The sequence below is a fragment of the Limulus polyphemus genome, unplaced genomic scaffold (genome assembly GCF_000517525.1).
Source record: "Limulus polyphemus unplaced genomic scaffold, Limulus_polyphemus-2.1.2 Scaffold50, whole genome shotgun sequence".
Lineage (NCBI taxonomy): Eukaryota > Metazoa > Arthropoda > Merostomata > Xiphosura > Limulidae > Limulus > Limulus polyphemus.
In genome coordinates, this window is record NW_013665660.1 from 745,864 (window position 1) to 764,437 (window position 18,574).

The following is an 18,574-nucleotide window of genomic DNA, read 5'->3' on the forward strand; positions in this document are numbered from 1 at the left end:
ACAATAATTGAAATGTGACTGTATTTTACAAAATACTAGTCTACTAAAACATAGCCAAGACAAGTTGCTTTGTACAGACTAAAGATCAGTTTTATGTTATTTGATAGAGTAACATGAGTGCACGCATGCCACATCCTTTGAACTTCTGTATTGTTAGCCAGGCATGGCTGAAAGGTCAACATAATAAATATATATATATAAATGTATAATTTTAGGAGATTTAAGCTATTTAGTCTAAACATGTATGTTTTTGTGTTATAATTTATGTTCACTCTAGAATGAAAACGGCATAATTCATATTTATTTCCTAATTTTTATGGTGGTTGCAGGATCGGTCAAATCTATCTTACCCATACAGAGATTAATTACTGAAAATAACTAATAAAATATAAGTTTTTTTCTTAAGAAATATTTGATAACTATCTGGACATTATAAATATTTTGCACGTGAAATTTGAAATTTTTCTGATTCATAAAAGTATTTTTAATCTTAAAATAAATATTACTTTGCATGATAGATAGGCAACATGTGAAAAGAAAAAAAAAAGGCACGTGAAAAACATTACTTTACAAACCTTAAGACTTAATAAAAAAAATTTGATATTTGGCATATGAAAGCATTGTAATGTTTACTGATGATCTGTCAAATTTTGTTAACATTCGCTTGCTAATTTAAAAGTTATAGCATGAAAACTATAACAAGCACAAAATGGTTATGAGGTGTGTCCCAGGGACCGAGCCCATGCTGAATGAGTTAATTAGTGTCAAATAAACTAATCAATTAATCAAAATTAATGGTGTGATTCACAGAAATAATCAACTACTGAAAATTAATGTTTCCAGTTATTCCAACAATATACTAATTTAAATTATGATTAAATTGACTGTTATGACAATAATTAACTGAAATTACTGTTTCCAATTATTACTGTTTTTGATCTTTACAGCTATCCAAGTAATCAAAATATTGCCATTATGTTTGTTTATTAAGCATGAAACTACATTAGAAGACATCTGTGCCCAGCCTACTAAGGATATCAAAACCAGATTTTAGCATCACAAGTTTCTTCTTTACTTAAAGTTTTTTCAGCTTTGGGTCAGTGTTGTCTGGTGATTTAGAGGGAAAAGATGCTTTTTGATTTGTAGGTCTTGGATTTGATTCCCATTGCCTCCAAACTTGCTCGCCTTGTATTTATCATGGCAAAGCTACTAAGGCTATCTGTCACTGTCACTAATTTTGAACTGCTAACTAGAAGGAAGGCAACTGGCTAGCAGCATCCACCACCAACTCTTGGACTACTTATAGGTTAAATAATATGCAATTTCACTGTTTTCACATTATGTTATGTTTGTAATTTATAATGCTTAAGTGTATTATTTAATCTTGTATAAGCAGGCATGGGTATAATGGAGATCCAGGTGTTTTGACTCCCCATCATTTTATTTTTTTGGAAATAAATAAAAACAGACAGATGTCCTTACACTGCCATATATTATCAATAAGACACATAAGATGTCAATGTTTTAATTTGATTGTTCTATTAACTACCATAAACATTTCTTCAGGTTTTCTGAAATCAATATAGCTGGAGTCTACAGCAATTAGATAAAGAATTGTTCTGCCCATCCCAAGAAATTATTTTTGCTAAGAACCCATCACTCATTGAGAATATATTATCCACTTCTTGATTTTCAAGCATTTTCAATAGTCTTTGAACAGGCCTAGGCTGTCACCTTATTATGGTTCCACACCAATTCGTTAAATGATTTACAAACAAAATACTGCTTTTAAAAGAGCTATAAAGAAAGTTTGAATATTATTGGATAAAGTAAGAATTGGACGATCATGTCATGATAGACTAAATATATAGGTTTAACCCTATCATTACAGGTAGCTAGGGGTCAGAAGGCATGTCATTATATTTGTAGACTTACATTCATAATTTTATTGAACTAGTATTTTATGAATGTATGTCAGTAAACTTGGTATCAAATTGTAGATTTTGATTCAAATTCTAATATCATATATTAGTTAATTTCTTAATTTGAAAGTAAATATATAAAAAACAAATTGCTAAATATCAATTTGTGTGTGTCATGCTGGTACATCACCTTCTGGGTTTAGTCAGATTATATCTTATGATGCCCACAATACAACATCTATAGTTTCATACAAATTATAAACTCAAATTTCTAATACTGGCAGTTAGAATATGAAATTAGAACCTTCTTTTCTATTTGCTGAGATATAATATTTACTGAACCCACCATATTGCCTCCACCCACCACTTCATCATTTGATAAGACTTGTTTACCAATGCCTGTTTTATTTATACCAATAAGTTTATAACCAATCGAAAGCTCTATATTTCCTCTATGTAATTCTTTTGCTCTAAGTTACTTACAAGAGAAAAGCTCTTATATTGTTGGATAGTTTGAAGTATTATGATCAATGCTATTTTCTGAACAGAAATTAATTTTTTTAGACCCAAATACAGCTCAGTTAGGAAGCCTAGTAAATGTACGTGAATAAAGACAATCCAGAAAAGAGAAAACAAATCAAACCAAAACAGCCGAAAACCCAGATCTGTGCTGACCAGGAAAGATCAATTAGAACAAACATTTTGGGGAAAAAAACTGATGGAAGGAGAAAAAAACTAATGTTACAAACTGGATGTAATCCTGTCTGAACAGATTGACAGACATAGCAAGTGGATGAAGAACTAGAGACCAAAAACAAAAGAGGTAACTACTTGGGAATTGATAAAAAAAATTCAAAAACTTCACATGGAGAAGTACCCCACAGGAGGCAGAGAAAGTGTGACGGGATGGGAAAGTCAATCAGCAACAAGGACAAAAGCACTTGGAACATGACCCTCCCGGAGACGCATGTCAAGTGTGTGGGTTCAAAAATGGAGATCCACAGTCTACCACAGAAGGAACAAGAATGAGTGTCCGCTTGGTGAGTGATAGAAGCCACCAACATTGAATAGTCGATTCTGAACATAAGCAAGAGTGAACAAAAGCACATTGGACAAGCGAAAGTGCCAGGGTGTGAAGGTGATAAGACATTTCGCCTGTAGACCATTGTTCTGAAGCCTCCTACTGACCAAACCACATCCCAACCTCTGGAGATGAGGGGGAGGAAGCAGTATACCTAACGTTATAGGGGTATGATCATCTATCAACTCATATAGACGAAAAGGGAAGGATGAAAATTAAGAGTAAATTCTAATGAATGGCTTGGATAACAGAAAACTTCATTGAATACATTTGAGGAGGAGAATGGATGGGTGTTTAAAAATGCCCACCTGAAAGAGACTAGAATGTAAGGTATGGAACAGGAAAAACATATCCAACTGGAAAATTCAACTACCCGAACTGACTGTAGAAGGAGTATATGAGCATGTTAAGACTACTCCTGTTTGGAAAGGAGCCAACCAAAACTAGACATCCAATGAATGGTGTATGTAAAAGTGCACAAAATGTGGAAGTCAGGTAAAATGTAGACCACCCCACAAAAGACATATGGAACTGAAACAAGACCAAAGAACAAGGCACGAAACTGGAACCGAATCACGTGGTGAAAAAAACAAAGATAGCATCCCAAGAAATGGAAAATAAGAACATATACCATAGGCATTTCCAGACATGTAGAAATAACTCACTCAAATGTGTTTCAAAGACTACATATGAAAACGGAGAACAACCAAGACATAATTGAGGTAGGACCGATAAATCCAAAACCCCAATCAGCATGAGTATACAAGATGAATGGAGAAAACCCGTAGGAAGGACAAGTAAAGGACGGGAATTTGCCAGACATGTAAAAGAATAAAGATGACAATATCATAGAATGAAACAAAAGAGCAACTAAAACAAAATTTAATATAGCATGGCAGATACCCCATGTGATGCTAAATGTATGGGAGGTGGAGAAAAAGATTTGACCTTAAGTCCCTACTAGCAGCGGTTGATAAACAAACAGCAGTGTCCCACATAAGAAGATCCCAAAAGTATATAAGCCATATGTGTGGAGAGAGAGAGAACTGAAGATGGCAAACACCCCAACATGGAGGGAAAAAGGAAGAGGTATCCCATGAAAATCCTTAAATACAGATGGAGCACCTATTATAGGAAATGGGAGGAAACATTACCTGTACGAGAGTAGATATGGTATATGAAACTGAAAAACTAGGTAGGGGAGAAAATGGATAGGATTAACAGATATCTGAAAAACATAAAATCAAGAAGAAAATCTACTTGATAGTAAGCCTAGGCAAAATTAAGGGTAAGAAGTATAAATTAAACAAAATTAATGGAAAGAAATTTTGTAGTGAAATAAACATATGTAATACATGTTATGTGTTTAAGAAAACAAAATAGTTAACCTAACTATCAATTAACCTGGAAGTATAAACATAGGTAAACCGAAATTAACAGACACTTATTAAGCCTAAGCTAACAGGATATTAAACTTAATTAGCAATTAACCCATAAGTACAACTACAGGTAAACCGTAAGTGACAGACACGTGTTAAGCCTAATCAAACAGTGCAGACAAAGGATAACACTAAGCTCTAGAATAAAAATCTTAATCTAACAATATGTACATACAATACTGGGAGAAGTTAGTGCAGACCCCAGCTAAAAGGTTCCACACAAATAAAGTTAATATGAAGAAGTATAAAAGACAGATAATAACTAAAATGAAATAAATGTTAATTTATAAAATGATATAAGTGTGTATTAACAATAACTTAATTATGAGACGTGATCTATGGAAGAAAAACAATATAGTTAAATGAATGATTGATATACCAGTAAGATGAATTACTAGTAATCCTAAAATAATAAACCCTGGTATCAAGGGTATAGGAGAAAAGATATAACTAAGCCTAATTTCTAACCAGAACCGGACTATGAATATCGACCAATCTAACAAAACTTATGTTGTAGAACTCAAATAACCACACATAATAATATTAAAACCAAAATTATTCAAAAACCATAACAGTTTAACATCTTATCTTTCCATAGTCAGAGGACTGTATGTCAAAATGTGTGGTCCCCCAAACCTGAAGCAAGGCCCAAAGAAGACGAAGGTTAACTCCTTGGATGATTAATTTCTCGAGGAAGTAAAGCCAAAAATCTGTACTGCTACCTGAAGCCTGTGTAAATGTGCTAACAGAACATATAACCTCCAAAGTGGTAACATAGAATTCATAATGCAAAATGAATAACCAAACACAACTGTGCTGACAGAAAGAAACAAGTTTTTGTAATGAAGTAATAAGTTCTGTAACTGGGTAGAAATATAGAATAATTCCACTTCTGAATAACTAAACAAGTTACAAATATCACTTGTATAATAAAGAGTAAACTTGTTGAGAGAAAATATTACAAAAATACAGAAAAAATTGTAAATAAACACTTGAAGAGAGCACAAACTAAACGTTACAATACGAGTACTGCAAAACGAGAAGCGATATTTTAGTAGAATTGAATAGTGGGAGTCGCATACATCAAGAGGGTATGACACTTTTTGGTGGAGGGTTGTCGCATGACGATTTGCATGCAAGATGCACTGGAATAAGTCAATTCCAGATGGGTGGGAGCTTCAAGACTTGAGGCATATATAAAAAACTTGTGCATATAGAGGGCAGCACTGAACAATAGCTATTTATGTGAGAACAGGTAATGTACCATATTGGAAAGTATTTTTAATCTTCAGATCAAAATTACTTTGCACATTGGATAGCCCACATTCTGAAAGAAAAAAAATCATGAGCAAATCTTAAAAAAAAATCTTAATACTTAATTTTAAAAAAAAATTTTTGCATGAAAGCCTTATAATGTTTTCTAATAATCTGCAAAATTTTGTAAAGATACACGTACATTATAAAAAATTATAGTATAATTACTGCAATAGATATTTTCGTGGTTATGAGCTGGGTGAATCCCACCCAGCCTATATTTGTAGGGTTCAGAGGGGTTTTGTTTTTATAGTTTCTGTGAACATTCCCTTCATCTGTTAATTGTAAAAGTGTATGTTAAATTTTACCTGTTTGAAAGCTACAGGAATTTTCTTCAATTATAACACTAAGCTTATACACTTTAGTGACAGGGTTGAATGCATAGCAAGAAATACTTTATTACAAGTTTAACACTATAACAAATATGCAACACTTGGAAAAGATTTTGTTACAGTCAGGTACGAGTTGTTTACGTAGAGTGTTGATGCAGTAATATACACACACAATGAAACAAAGAAGTCACATCACTGGAGATTGTTTAAAGTTTAATAAAGGTATCTTGTTCATATTTGGCTCTTTATTTAAAATTTCAGTATTTTTAATAGATAATACTTTTTTTTACTTGCAATTAGGTACACTAAATCAAATCATCATATTAGATAAGTTACTGAATATGGTACAAACATATAACATTTTCTTATGATTCAAAATCTTAATTACTGATTATTATTTTTATGTTTATCATATTCAAACAAAGTACATAAATAAATTGCCTAACGCGATACTTTATTATTTCTAATTGCAACTGTATTATATTTAAATAAAAAGATCATTACCCTTATCAGTGATAATGAATCTTTTTCATTATTTATCAATTTATTGAATTTACACATGATCAATGAGGGATTATTGTAAATTTTAAAACCAAACAAAATGGTGACCATTTGGTTATATCCAGTAAACACTAGCAATTTGACAAGTGGGAAATTTCCAGATCATCTCTAAAAAACTTTTGTGCCAAACGGTTTTGCCAAAATGAGCAAATGGCAAGCTCCATATGAAAATTACCTTAAAAAAAAGCTAGCTGAAAATAGGAAGAATAATATGTTAAAATAGCATAGCAGTTATCATATTTTTGAAGTTGGCATACCCCCAAATTTTGTTTGGCTTGATGACCACAATATATAGGAGAACACACACTTATGTTGCCAGGGTTGCTATAATAACTGATTAATTGAATGTAATTGATTAATGATCCACCTGATTAATTGATTAGCAAACACCACTAATGGCCCAGAGTTCATCAGGAGAAATAAAAATGTTAATGTCTACAATATTTATTTAGGTGTATTCAAGTAAACTACATAGTAAGATGTAATAGACATATATGCATGATACCAGAGAACATTTGCTAATATACTATATTCTTTATTCTTAAAAACAGTACTGTCCAAGTGTCATTTTATCTATAGCTGTAATGATTTAACAGAGATAAAAATTCATTAGAGATCACTGTTTATCTTGATCTGGAGACAAGCTCAGGTCTGTCATTTCAGGTTTTTCTTTTCATTTTGCCATAAAATAATTTTAAGAGTAAGTGGGCAGAGCAAAGAAAGCCCATTATATAGCTACATGCTTAACACCAAACAAAAATAACAGTAATAACTGAATTACGTGAATAGTTAAAATAATCAAAAATAAGAATTATTGGAAATACTAATTTTCATGAGTTGACTATTTTTGTGACATTATAAAATTTAATCATAATTTTGATTACAGAAAAGTTGGAATAATTAAAAATAGTAATAATTGGAAACACCAGTTGATTATGTTTATGACAATGATCAATTTAATAAGTGAGTGGATGAAGTTAAGTCATATATCTATAGACTTGAAATTCATCTGAGGCTTATTTTTAGCTCAAATACTTGGCAAACAGTGAATTTTTGAAGTTGGTGATGTCAAGAACTGCAAAATTCAACTAACAGGCATGTTCTGTTTTACAATTTTCAAATTTCTAGAGTTAACAGAATCATAAATACATCATCTGAAACCAATTATAGTTACACTAGACTAATATACAATTTATTATATTTCAGTCTCTTGATAAGGCTTGAGGATTACCAGGGCTATTTGTCTTGTAATTTTGTAATGGTTCTCCATATTTGTAAACCATAGAAATATAACAACTTGATGAGTATTCCTAATTATTTTATTTATTTTACTGAAGTAACTGTCTTGGCTCTTTATTTTCTATTTACAAAAATTAAGAGTTTTGTAACTTGAGGCCATATTTTAAGATCAGTTTTGTATTTCGTCTATGAGTAAAGGAACAGAAGAAACATCTTGTTTGAACACGTTACTTAAATTATTAAAAAGAGGGCATAAATAAGTTTCATGTAGAAAATAGGATAAGATAAATATTATTTATTTATGTTAGTATAATACTTTACACAATTTTTATTGTACCATTTCTTTCACCAAAGTAACATAGCAAATGATAACATTAGGCCCAATATTTTCTATGTATAAACTATGACTTTAAGGTTAATGGTTACATTCATTACATGTAATGCTACAGTAAATAGCTATGCTATATAGTGGTTTTTATTATATTATAAATCATAAATCGACCAAAAAAATCGCATTTATAACTTAAAAAGCCCCATAGTTATCATAGTGTTTGAGCTTTGTGTTTCAGATATGGTGACCTTTGATTTAACTTTTATTAATGCAAGGTCAAAAGTGGCATTACACCTGCTACCAGACTTTAAGAGGTTAATAGCAATACTATGCTTTCTTTCAACCAACCACGTTACAATCCAATTAACCTTCAATTAGTTGTGTGGGATCATTATGACCCCATGTAATTTCTTTAATTAATTATTATGTGATAAATGCCACTTTACTTAGCCCACACACAGTAGCTTCAGTAAATGTGTGTCTGTCCATGTTGTAGTTTTCATCAGTGTCTGCAGTTCTAGGTTTTGGCAAAGTTTTAGAATGGAGTCATATTTACCCCATGCAACTACTTGGGTTATAATTTTTTACAAAGTCAATTTGTTTTCCTGTGATTTTAATTTACTTGATTTTATGTGTTTTTCTTAGTTTATGGCTAAAAGACATCTTTTTATTTTACATCTCTTCTTTTCTAGCATTTCTCCATTTAATTTTGTTTTAGATTATATCTAATTACTTCTTGTACATCTTCATATTGACACTTTGGCTTTACTATTTTATACAGGTGGCTAGAAAAAGACTTACCACCATTGCAATATGGTTTAATATTGTAAGCCATAAGGTAAGGTCTAATTTATTCTATTTTGCTTACAAACAAGGGTTTGGACAAAAAAATATATTATAACAGTTTGAGCTTCATGAAATTTAAATACCTCATTGGGATCATAATGACTCCATGTGACCACATACGTTCCATTTTACCACAAAACTACTGTGGGTTAATTAGTTTTCTCCCAACCCTTACAAATACAATTTTCTTAAATAATTATCTATGTGGCATCTTATCAAAATATTTTTGAAAATCTAAGCACAAGTTCACACCCTCTCCATAATCCAGAAAACAAGTAACATCCTCAAAAATAAGTTAAATTAGTAAGATAAGATATCCCTTTGGTGCATTCATGTTGGCTTTGTTTTATTTCATATTTCAATACATGATTTCCCAATGCTTCAGTAAAAAACAAAGACTGACTTCATACAATTTCCTGAGTTACACTTAACATCTCTTTTAAATATAGAAGTAACAATATCAACTCCCCAATCATTAGGCACATGTCCACTGTCTCTTGACCTACCAAAAATTAGAAGGATTCACACATCTGATCTTTAACCTCCTGGGGGAAAATTGTCAGGTTCTGGTAAAGATGAGCAATTAGTAGAATTTGAAAATAAAATAATCAAGACAAATAGGTTTGATCTTCCCTGTTATCCTTTTCTTCTTTTTAGAAACATGCCTATCTTCAATCAAAAGCAATTTTTAAAAGTTTCCCAAAGCTGTCCCACATTATTTTTATGTCATTATCCCTATTCAATGATAATAAATCTTGTTTCATGGCCTCAAAACAAACCTTGTCAACATGCCTCTAATAATAAATGACATGGGCATCACACAGTGAGTTGGGCAAATAAATGGCAAATGAGTTTTAATTACAATAAATGCAAGATAATACATGAAGTTTATCATAATTTAAATTATAAGTACAGTTTGGATGGGAATAACCTTAACAGTGTCATGAAAGAAAAGGACCTTGGTGTAATAGTTAACCAGTCTCTTAAGCCATTCAAGCAGTGTGCTGTTGCTATTGGTAGTGCAAATAGGATTTTAGGTTGTATCTACAGAAATATTGAATACAAGGCTAAAGAGGTTATAATTTCATTGTATTGGTTAGGCCACAATTGGAATATTGTGTTCAGTCATGAGCTCCTTACCTTAGGAAAACATTAAATTGTTGGAAAGGGTTCAGAGAAGAATTACTAGAATGGTGCCTGGGATGGAAGAGTTGTCATACGAGGAGAGGTTGAAATATCTCAAATTATTTTATATTGAAAAAAAAAAATTATGGGGATCTGATTGAGGTGTTTAAGATTGTAAAGGGAATTGATAGTGTTGGTGCATCATCTTTTTTCATACTTAACAGTGGGAATAGTAGTACGGGGACACAAATATAAATTTTGGCAGGGTAGAAGTCATCTTCAGCTAAGACAGTTTTATTTTTCTAACAGAGTGGTTGGTCTTTGGAATGGGTTGTCTTCAGATGTGGAGGCAGTAAATTTATGTGAGTTTAAGAGAAAGCTTGATAATTATATGAATGATAAGAGCTGGCTTTAAGAATTTTTTTTAATTCATTGATTAATAGTTTTAGTTTAGAGGATGGAACAGCCGAGATGGACCAATAGGTCCCAGGTTGTCCCAAAATGTTATGTTAAGTAGATATAATCTAACACCCATATATTTTAAAATTCATAACGAAAGGAATGTTTACATAAACTATAAAAAACTCAGAAGCCTATATATTTACTTTATTAATAAATGATAGTCTTATTCTTCCTCTATCTATTTATACCTCTTTTCAAAGTTTCGTTTTATTAGTAAACTTTATATGGCACCATAGCAAGGTTTCAACCAAGGTCGCTATAAAAACTAAGTGAAACACCTGAAAATCAAGAAACAGATAATATATTCTCAAGGGTGTTATAAGATCTTAATAAAAATGAAATTATTCTTTGCAATGGACAGAAAAAGTATAAAAAAACTGACAGGTAGGTTGTTTCATTTACAAGCAAAACTCTTGGAAGCTGTGCAGAGATAAAAATATTAACTTTTTTTTCTTCAGGAATTACTTTAAATTGTCAGAATATGACAAAGTACTAATCTTAAAATATTTCTGAGTTAAAATTATTCAAATACTTAGAATTAATATATTAAACTGTCTCGAAATTTGAGGCAAATGTACGAAAAGTTAGAGGAAATCCTATCTTTAGGTTCAATAATTTAGGAGCAAGTTATTTTGTTTACCTAAACTGTTGAACGTGAAAATGTATTACACATGCAATGTAATACAAAACTTTGGACAATTTGAAAAAAAGTTTTGATGATGAAAATAAACATATTACTCTGTGACATTTTCAAACATCAAATTTTTATATAAAGTTAACAAACTTTATCACCCTAAAAACATCAATAATATTTAAAACACAACAACTAATTTCAGCTGTAGAAGCACTTACATGATGTATAAGTTAGTCGAATATTTCGTTCATTGGAAATAAATTGTATTTCAAAACATATGCAAAAATCAATACAATATTAGGCAAACAATTATGATGATCATAAAAAAACCAGAAAGATGTCAAAGCTTGTTAAACAGAGTACTTATGTTAAACATTATTAGAGATCCATAGTTAGAGAAATTTCCTCAAAACAAGGGTGATCTAAGACATTATGTGTGTGTGTGTGTTGGAGGGAGAGTGTCAAACTTAACAGCATTACTAATAAATTTATATTATTTTCATTGTTTTCCTTTTTACTTATAACTATACGTTACAAGTAACTTTACTAATAAAATCAATTAGTAAATGTATAAAATCATTATGGGTAGCTCAGTTGGATTATAATCCAACAATTTCAAAGCTTGTATCTTTATTTCTGATAATGCGAGTTACATGAAAATAAAAATGGTTAAAGGCAAATATTAAGTAGTTATAATAATATTTAAAAAGAAAATTATAAAGTCTACACCTAAATTCATATTTAAGCATTCATAAATAAGATGATCAGTTTCATTCTTTAAGTCGTCACTAATACAGCCCTATCACTTGCATGTTTTATTTTGGACTTTAAAAATACAAAAGCATTTTTCTCATGAGTTTTATAATTTCCAAACAATGAAAAATCAATTTTGTAACAAATATATGCTATAAGAGCTGCAAGTGTCCTAAGCAATACTAACTTTTGTTGAAACAAATCTCTAAAGTCTAAAAATGCATTATTAGTGTCTGGAAAAAGCCAAGGTGTGAAAATTTACCATGGCAATGTTTAGTCAACATTAATATTGTTGTATTCATTTAGAAATAACCAGTTACTGGCTGAGCCCATAACAGGATTGCTGTAGACTCGAGCTGTGTTGACATCAGAAAATTAAAAAAAGCTTTTATGGTAATCAACAGACTAATCAAATAAAATCACCAAAATCTGATATTTCTCTTTGATACTATTAGCTGTTTTTAATTACTTTCTAAAAAAATATTAAAAAAAGAGGAGGAAGTTTGGCCCTCCTAGATCTGTACCTGTTTCTCCAACATTAACCCAATCCCCACGGATTTTAGTGTCTTGCATTCAAAACTTTATTAAACTACTTTTTGTTTACATTATACCAATTAGTATAGCATAAAATCGTAGCTATTAACCCATATTTTAATAGTATATTAAATTTAAGTTCTTAATTCTATAAGGCAATATTTCAAAAAATCCTGAATTTCCCCTAGTGTGACACATTTTCTCTATTTATCCACTGCTCCTTAAATAAGTACGAAATTACTCAATATAAAATTGTCATTCCTCAAACAAACCATAATTTTTAAAGCCTTCAATTTTGTTTGGTTACAGAGCTATAAAACAAAAAATCAGACCCACTCCTATCACATCCTTTCTTTCAGGACATGTTAATAGTTCTCTTTACATATAATTCTACATTTATAACCAACAGAAAACCAAGATTTCATCTATAAGATGATACATTGTATAATATCGTGTTTTGAACAGATAATCACTAATTTCACTTGTAGTACAGCTTTCGTTCCTATGGGAAAGCTAACAACAAGCTTAGATGAATTTGTAATGGCTCTTGTCACATAGTTAGAAAGACAGAAAAATTTTAAGATTTGTCTACTTTTTTACATGTCATTAGTCTATGTTCTTTGGTGTATTATTTAATTCAATAAAAATTATTTAGTACATTACTACCATTAGTATAAAAAAGTAGGGTTAAGTGTCATCGACAATCAACAGCAAGTAAAAAAGAAGACTGGATAAGTTATTTATTTCTTGTTTATTCATTATTTATTATTATTATTATTATAAAAGTAACTAAAATGTAAAAATTGGGATATTTTTAGGATAGTTAAGATTAGATTAGATAAAATAAATAATAATATAATAAAAATGTTTCATGAGCCACACACAGTATCTTATAGTAGCTCATCAGTAGTGTAATTTGATAGTGTAGCATGAGCTGTTCGTTCCCCAGTGATTTACAACTTATAATGGTGCAAATAATAGTTATACACAGTTCAAAGGGCAATCAAACAATAAAATGTAATTGTAAATAGATGTATACTGTTACCAGCTTAAAGCTACTTAGGATAAACAACTGTAGTTTGATGTTACAATTTGAAGTTATTTTAGAAAGAAAAAAAAAGGGCAATTTAGATTTACTTTGATTTTATTCTTAGTGGTTACAAGGTCAGTCAAATTGACTGTGTAGAGATAGAGTAGAAAAAAAAACAGATAAAATATAAAGTTTGACTGAAAGAAAAACATTTGAAATGTATTTAGGTTTTAGGGATTACATGAAAGAAATTTTAGATTTTTGAGATGAAGAAAAGTATTTTTTATCTTAACATGAAAATTACTTTGCACACGGACTATTCAAAACAAATACTCAATATATTCATGGACAAATCTTTATTTTAATTTATTAAAAATATGAAAGACTGCCAAATTTTGGGAAGATATACACACAATATTGAAAATTAGAAGTATTAAATCTATAAAGACTTTAAACAAGTACAAAAATGTCATGTGGTCGGTCAACTTGACCAAGTCCAAGTTGAGAGAGTTAAATAATAAAGTTATTAATTTCTGAAAAAAAAACAAAAAATGTGGTGATTATGCTATTATAAATTAGAAATATAACAGTGTAAAAAAATTGTAAATTTATACTTTATTTAATACTTAAGTAGCCAGAGAGTTAGTGGTGGATATTACCTAGTTGCCTTCCCTTTAACCCTTTCGAGATGGGTCACAGGTGAAAGGCCATGTCATCTCGTTTCTTAACTCACATTCAAAATTTTATTGAACTAATATTTCATGAATTTATGTCAATAAGTTTGGTATCAAACTGTAGATTATAATTCAAATTTTAGAACAATACATTACTCAATTTGTTAATTTAAAAGTAAATATTAAATAAACATAGATAAACATCAAAAATATTTTTTTAAGCCTGACCTAACAAAGACAGGAATAGTAAATTTAGGGACAATAGGAATCATTATCAAATGTTCAAATCACAAAGCATCCCCCACCCTCTTTGTAGGTTTGTGGTTAACAACAAACACAATGGCAATATATCAAATATCTGTATGTTCAAAATCATCAAAAACCCTAATTTTCATGACAGTCAATTCAATTGTAATTTCAATTAGTTGATTACTTTTGAGACAATTTAATCATAATTTTAATTAATCAAGTGTTGAAATAATCAAAAACAGTAATAATCAGAACAAATAATTTCAATTATTAGATCATTTTCCAGACAATCCATGTAATGGTAATTTCAATTAATCAATTGTTGGAATAATAGAAAACAGTAACAGCAGAAAACATTAATTTGAATTAGTTGTTTATTTTCATCACATTAGTCAATTAGTTTATGGGACACTAATCACAAATGTAATCACAGATAATATTGATTTAAAGTGTCCAGCTATACTCTAAACTTATCCATTTTGTTCCTAATATTCCTTGCGTTACAATAATAACTGTGCTTATATTTTAATCTGTGTTCATCTTTAAGTTTGACACACTTATCTTTAAAACTACTATTCATGTTCTAACATATTTCCAATCTCCTCTTTTTCTATCTGTTATCAGTTTATTCCCAATTTCCCAAGCTTTCTCACCAAACTACTTGAGAGATTCCATTTAAAGAATACCTTCAGAGCTTTCCCAAATATCCTACTACATAGCTTGCTTAAGTGGAACTTATCCCTAGCATATACTTTTCACCCTTGCCCTGAAAACTATCCCACAAGTTTAGTCAGCCCACTTATTGCTCTGAGTATAAACATATCTCAATAATTTCTCATTTAAGCCTCGGATCCTGCCAAGTAATCATTCTTGCATCTAACCCAAGGATGCATTACTGACAGGACCACACATTCATTTCTATCCTTAAGTTTAACTCTTCAGAAATTAGGGATAGACTTTTCAACCAGTTTCTCTAAGTTACAACTTGAAGTACTTCTAACTTTAACCTAATTAGGGATAGAAATAAATTGCTTCGACTTTTCAACCAGTTTCTCTAAGTTACAACTTGAAGTACTTCTAACTTTAACCTAATTAGGGATAGAAATAAATTACTTAGACTTTTCAACCAGTTTCTCTAAGTTACAACTTGAAGTACTTCTAACTTTAACCTAATCATTAATGGTAATAGGAAAAACCCCATCATAGCATGTACTTATTTTTAACTGCAAGTCTTAATACAAAATATTAAGAACTAATTACATAAAAATTAAAGGATAGTGTATACAGTTGGACAGACAATTTCAAGTAAGCTCACATGAACTTCAGATAATGTTAATGGGAAAAATGCGAAATAATACATTAAGTTTAACAAATTTAATTTTCCTCACGAACATAACAATAGAACGTTCGTTTAAACTTTAAACACTCAATAGGTTCGTTCTTTCGTTTCTATGCCCAGTAGCAGTGCTAACCTAAATGCGCGCTAGGGCCAATATTTTATATAATCATAAATCATTCCAAGACAATGAACACAATTTCTAGGCCTAATAATACTGACTAGCTAAACAACTGTGGTTTAACTTTTTTCTCGTTAGAACCAAATATTATTTTTATTGTGTAACAATCTTAGGAGAAAAAGAAAATTTGTAAATCACCTTGTTACTCAGCTTCACCCTCTAATAGCTACTGAATAAGTTTTAACCTTATTGCTAAACTTAAGCCTAGTTCTTTACTTGAGCTTGAAGTTGCAAATTTAGGCGCTCCGTCTGGCAAAGAAAAACTGTTCAACCAAATGCAGTTAGTCGAGTTTTCCTTAACAACAGTCTTTATCTAATAAAAACCAATAAAAGCTTTAAACGTTTATCAGCTAATATGTTCTAATAAAGTCTATAATTTCACTAAACCTCAATACAAACTTATGATTTTAATCCGTTTATGCACGGGGTATACAAAGTCAGTTACCAAGGGTATAGGCCTAATCAGTGGTATAATATTACGTCGCCACCTGCAATAATGTAATAGGTTTGAGTGGAATTAATAGAGAGAATCAGATTCAAGATATGGTATTTTAAGAATCTATCTATTACACCCTGAGTAAATTAGATGAATGACTTTTTATTCTTTTTCACAAAAATTTTAACAAGTTTGAATTATACACTAAATCTTTTTCGTCCTTGGTTTGTCTTTATTTCAGTTGCTGTTAATATCATTAAATAATGGTGAACATTATAAAGATCCTTCATATCACAATAGTTAGCGTATTACAATCGAGCAATATCGTTTGTTTGTTTTTTTTATTTTTGTGGTTGTTTCTGTTTTAAAACCACTCTTTGAAAATTAGAACTAACTGTTAATGCACGAAACACATTTTTGTTTTATAGGTTGTTTTATCCTGCCTCCTGCCCCCCAGTGGCACAGGTTTCTATACCCGTGGTAGGCAGAGCACAGATAGCCCATTGGGTAGCTTTGTGCATAACTACAAAACAACAACAATATCCTGCCTCCAGCCTCCAGTGGCACAGGTTTCTATACCCGTGGTAGGCAGAGCACAGATAGCCCATTGGGTAGCTTTGTGCATAACTACAAAACAACAACAATATCCTGCCTCCAGTGGTTCAGCGGTCAGTATATAGGTTTATAATGCTAAAACTAGGTTTCGATACCATTGGTGGGCACGGCATAGATAACCATTTGTGTAGTTTGTTTTCAATTACAAACATACAAATGTTATTTGCTATTTTTTCTCGATATGAAATGCCTCCTAGTGTTTTGTCAGTAAGTCTGAAGGCTTATAACGATAAAAACAAGAACATTTATGGTACCTGTGGTGAACACACTACACAAAGTTCATTGTCTAGCTTTGCACTTAATAACAAACAAACCGACATGAAATGTACTTTTTACACAATACATTTATTCTTTTTCTTGTCTCTATTATTTATGCATGTTAAAAAAATTTAGCTCCATAATTTTGATAAGCAATTAACACACTCAAGTGCACGTACAACTTTAAATTGGTGACTGAAATTCACTTTATTAACATCGCATCGCAAAACATTTGTAGAAAATCAACGTTTTCAAAGATTTTTATTGACAAATAAATAGTCAAAGTTTGAAGATGAATTTATCTCTCATTTTTACTAGCCTATTTTAGGTATCATTTGAAATGATCTAGAGCTATTCAAAGAGTGTGGTTGCCAACATGCTTGTAGTGAAAATACATAGCTGATATAGTTTGCAATAAAGATAACTTGTTTTATTTCTTTAACCATAACAACTCTGTACAGGGGAAAGGGTGAAAGCTATGCACCCCCCCCATCTCCATCCTCAGCTGAGATATTACTTTTTAGAGACAGGCTGTGATAAAAAATTAATTTCGATCTGTGTCACTTGCTTCAGTTGGAAAATGTTTTAATTCACTTATTTTTCTCTAGTACTATATAATACACAAAACAAAATTAAAAATTCCAACTACACAGTGATCATGAGATGAGTGATGCTGAAGCTAATATAAAGTAGTGTGTGTGTGTGTGTGTGTTATAGTGATCGGGAGAGGAGTGGATCGTGTTACTGTTAATCAAAGGTAGTTGAGTATTTCACAAACTATAGCATGTCTAATAAACATAAATAACAACTTGAGTTTGTTCAGCATGATAGCTTACTATATTTTAAGAAGATCTGGTTATTAGCGTAAGCCGTTCTCTTGATATGTTTATTTGTTTGTTTTTAACCCTAAAGTCATGAGTCGATTGCATAGAAATTGCAATGTTAGGGTGGTAAATTTGAACATAAGAAAGTTCGCTAGTCAATATCTCATGTAAAACTTTGCAAGTTTAGAGTTCAATCTTTTGCTTCGAAAAATGCTATGAATCTCCTAAAGGTTGTTTTGGTGTTGATGAAAAGTTTTCCTAAAGCAAAGCCATTTTTTTGTTCAGAACCATTCCATTTGACCTTGATTTGCACTGTGTGCACTTCGTCAAAACAACAGTATTTCTTGTGACTTTAAACAACCTCACTTTCTGATTGCTTTAATTTCAATAGGAATCCA

General features: G+C 30.8%; 1 protein-coding gene across 4 annotated transcripts in view; it reads right to left on the reverse strand.

Annotated features, from left to right (window-relative positions):
- The window catches only part of LOC106463113 (RNA-binding protein 39-like), an 80,722-nt gene extending 64,231 nt beyond the window's left edge, over positions 1–16,491 (reverse strand). For 3 of the 4 annotated variants that reach the window (XM_013923087.2, XM_022390682.1, XM_022390678.1), the window contains exon 1: positions 16,260–16,491. The gene's annotated coding sequence lies outside the window, so the exon portion shown is untranslated. Of the gene's footprint in view, positions 1–16,181 lie in introns of all 4 variants that reach the window. The other variant, XM_022390674.1, reaches the window with a different exon arrangement.
- Between the last annotated feature and the right edge of the window lie 2,083 nt (positions 16,492–18,574).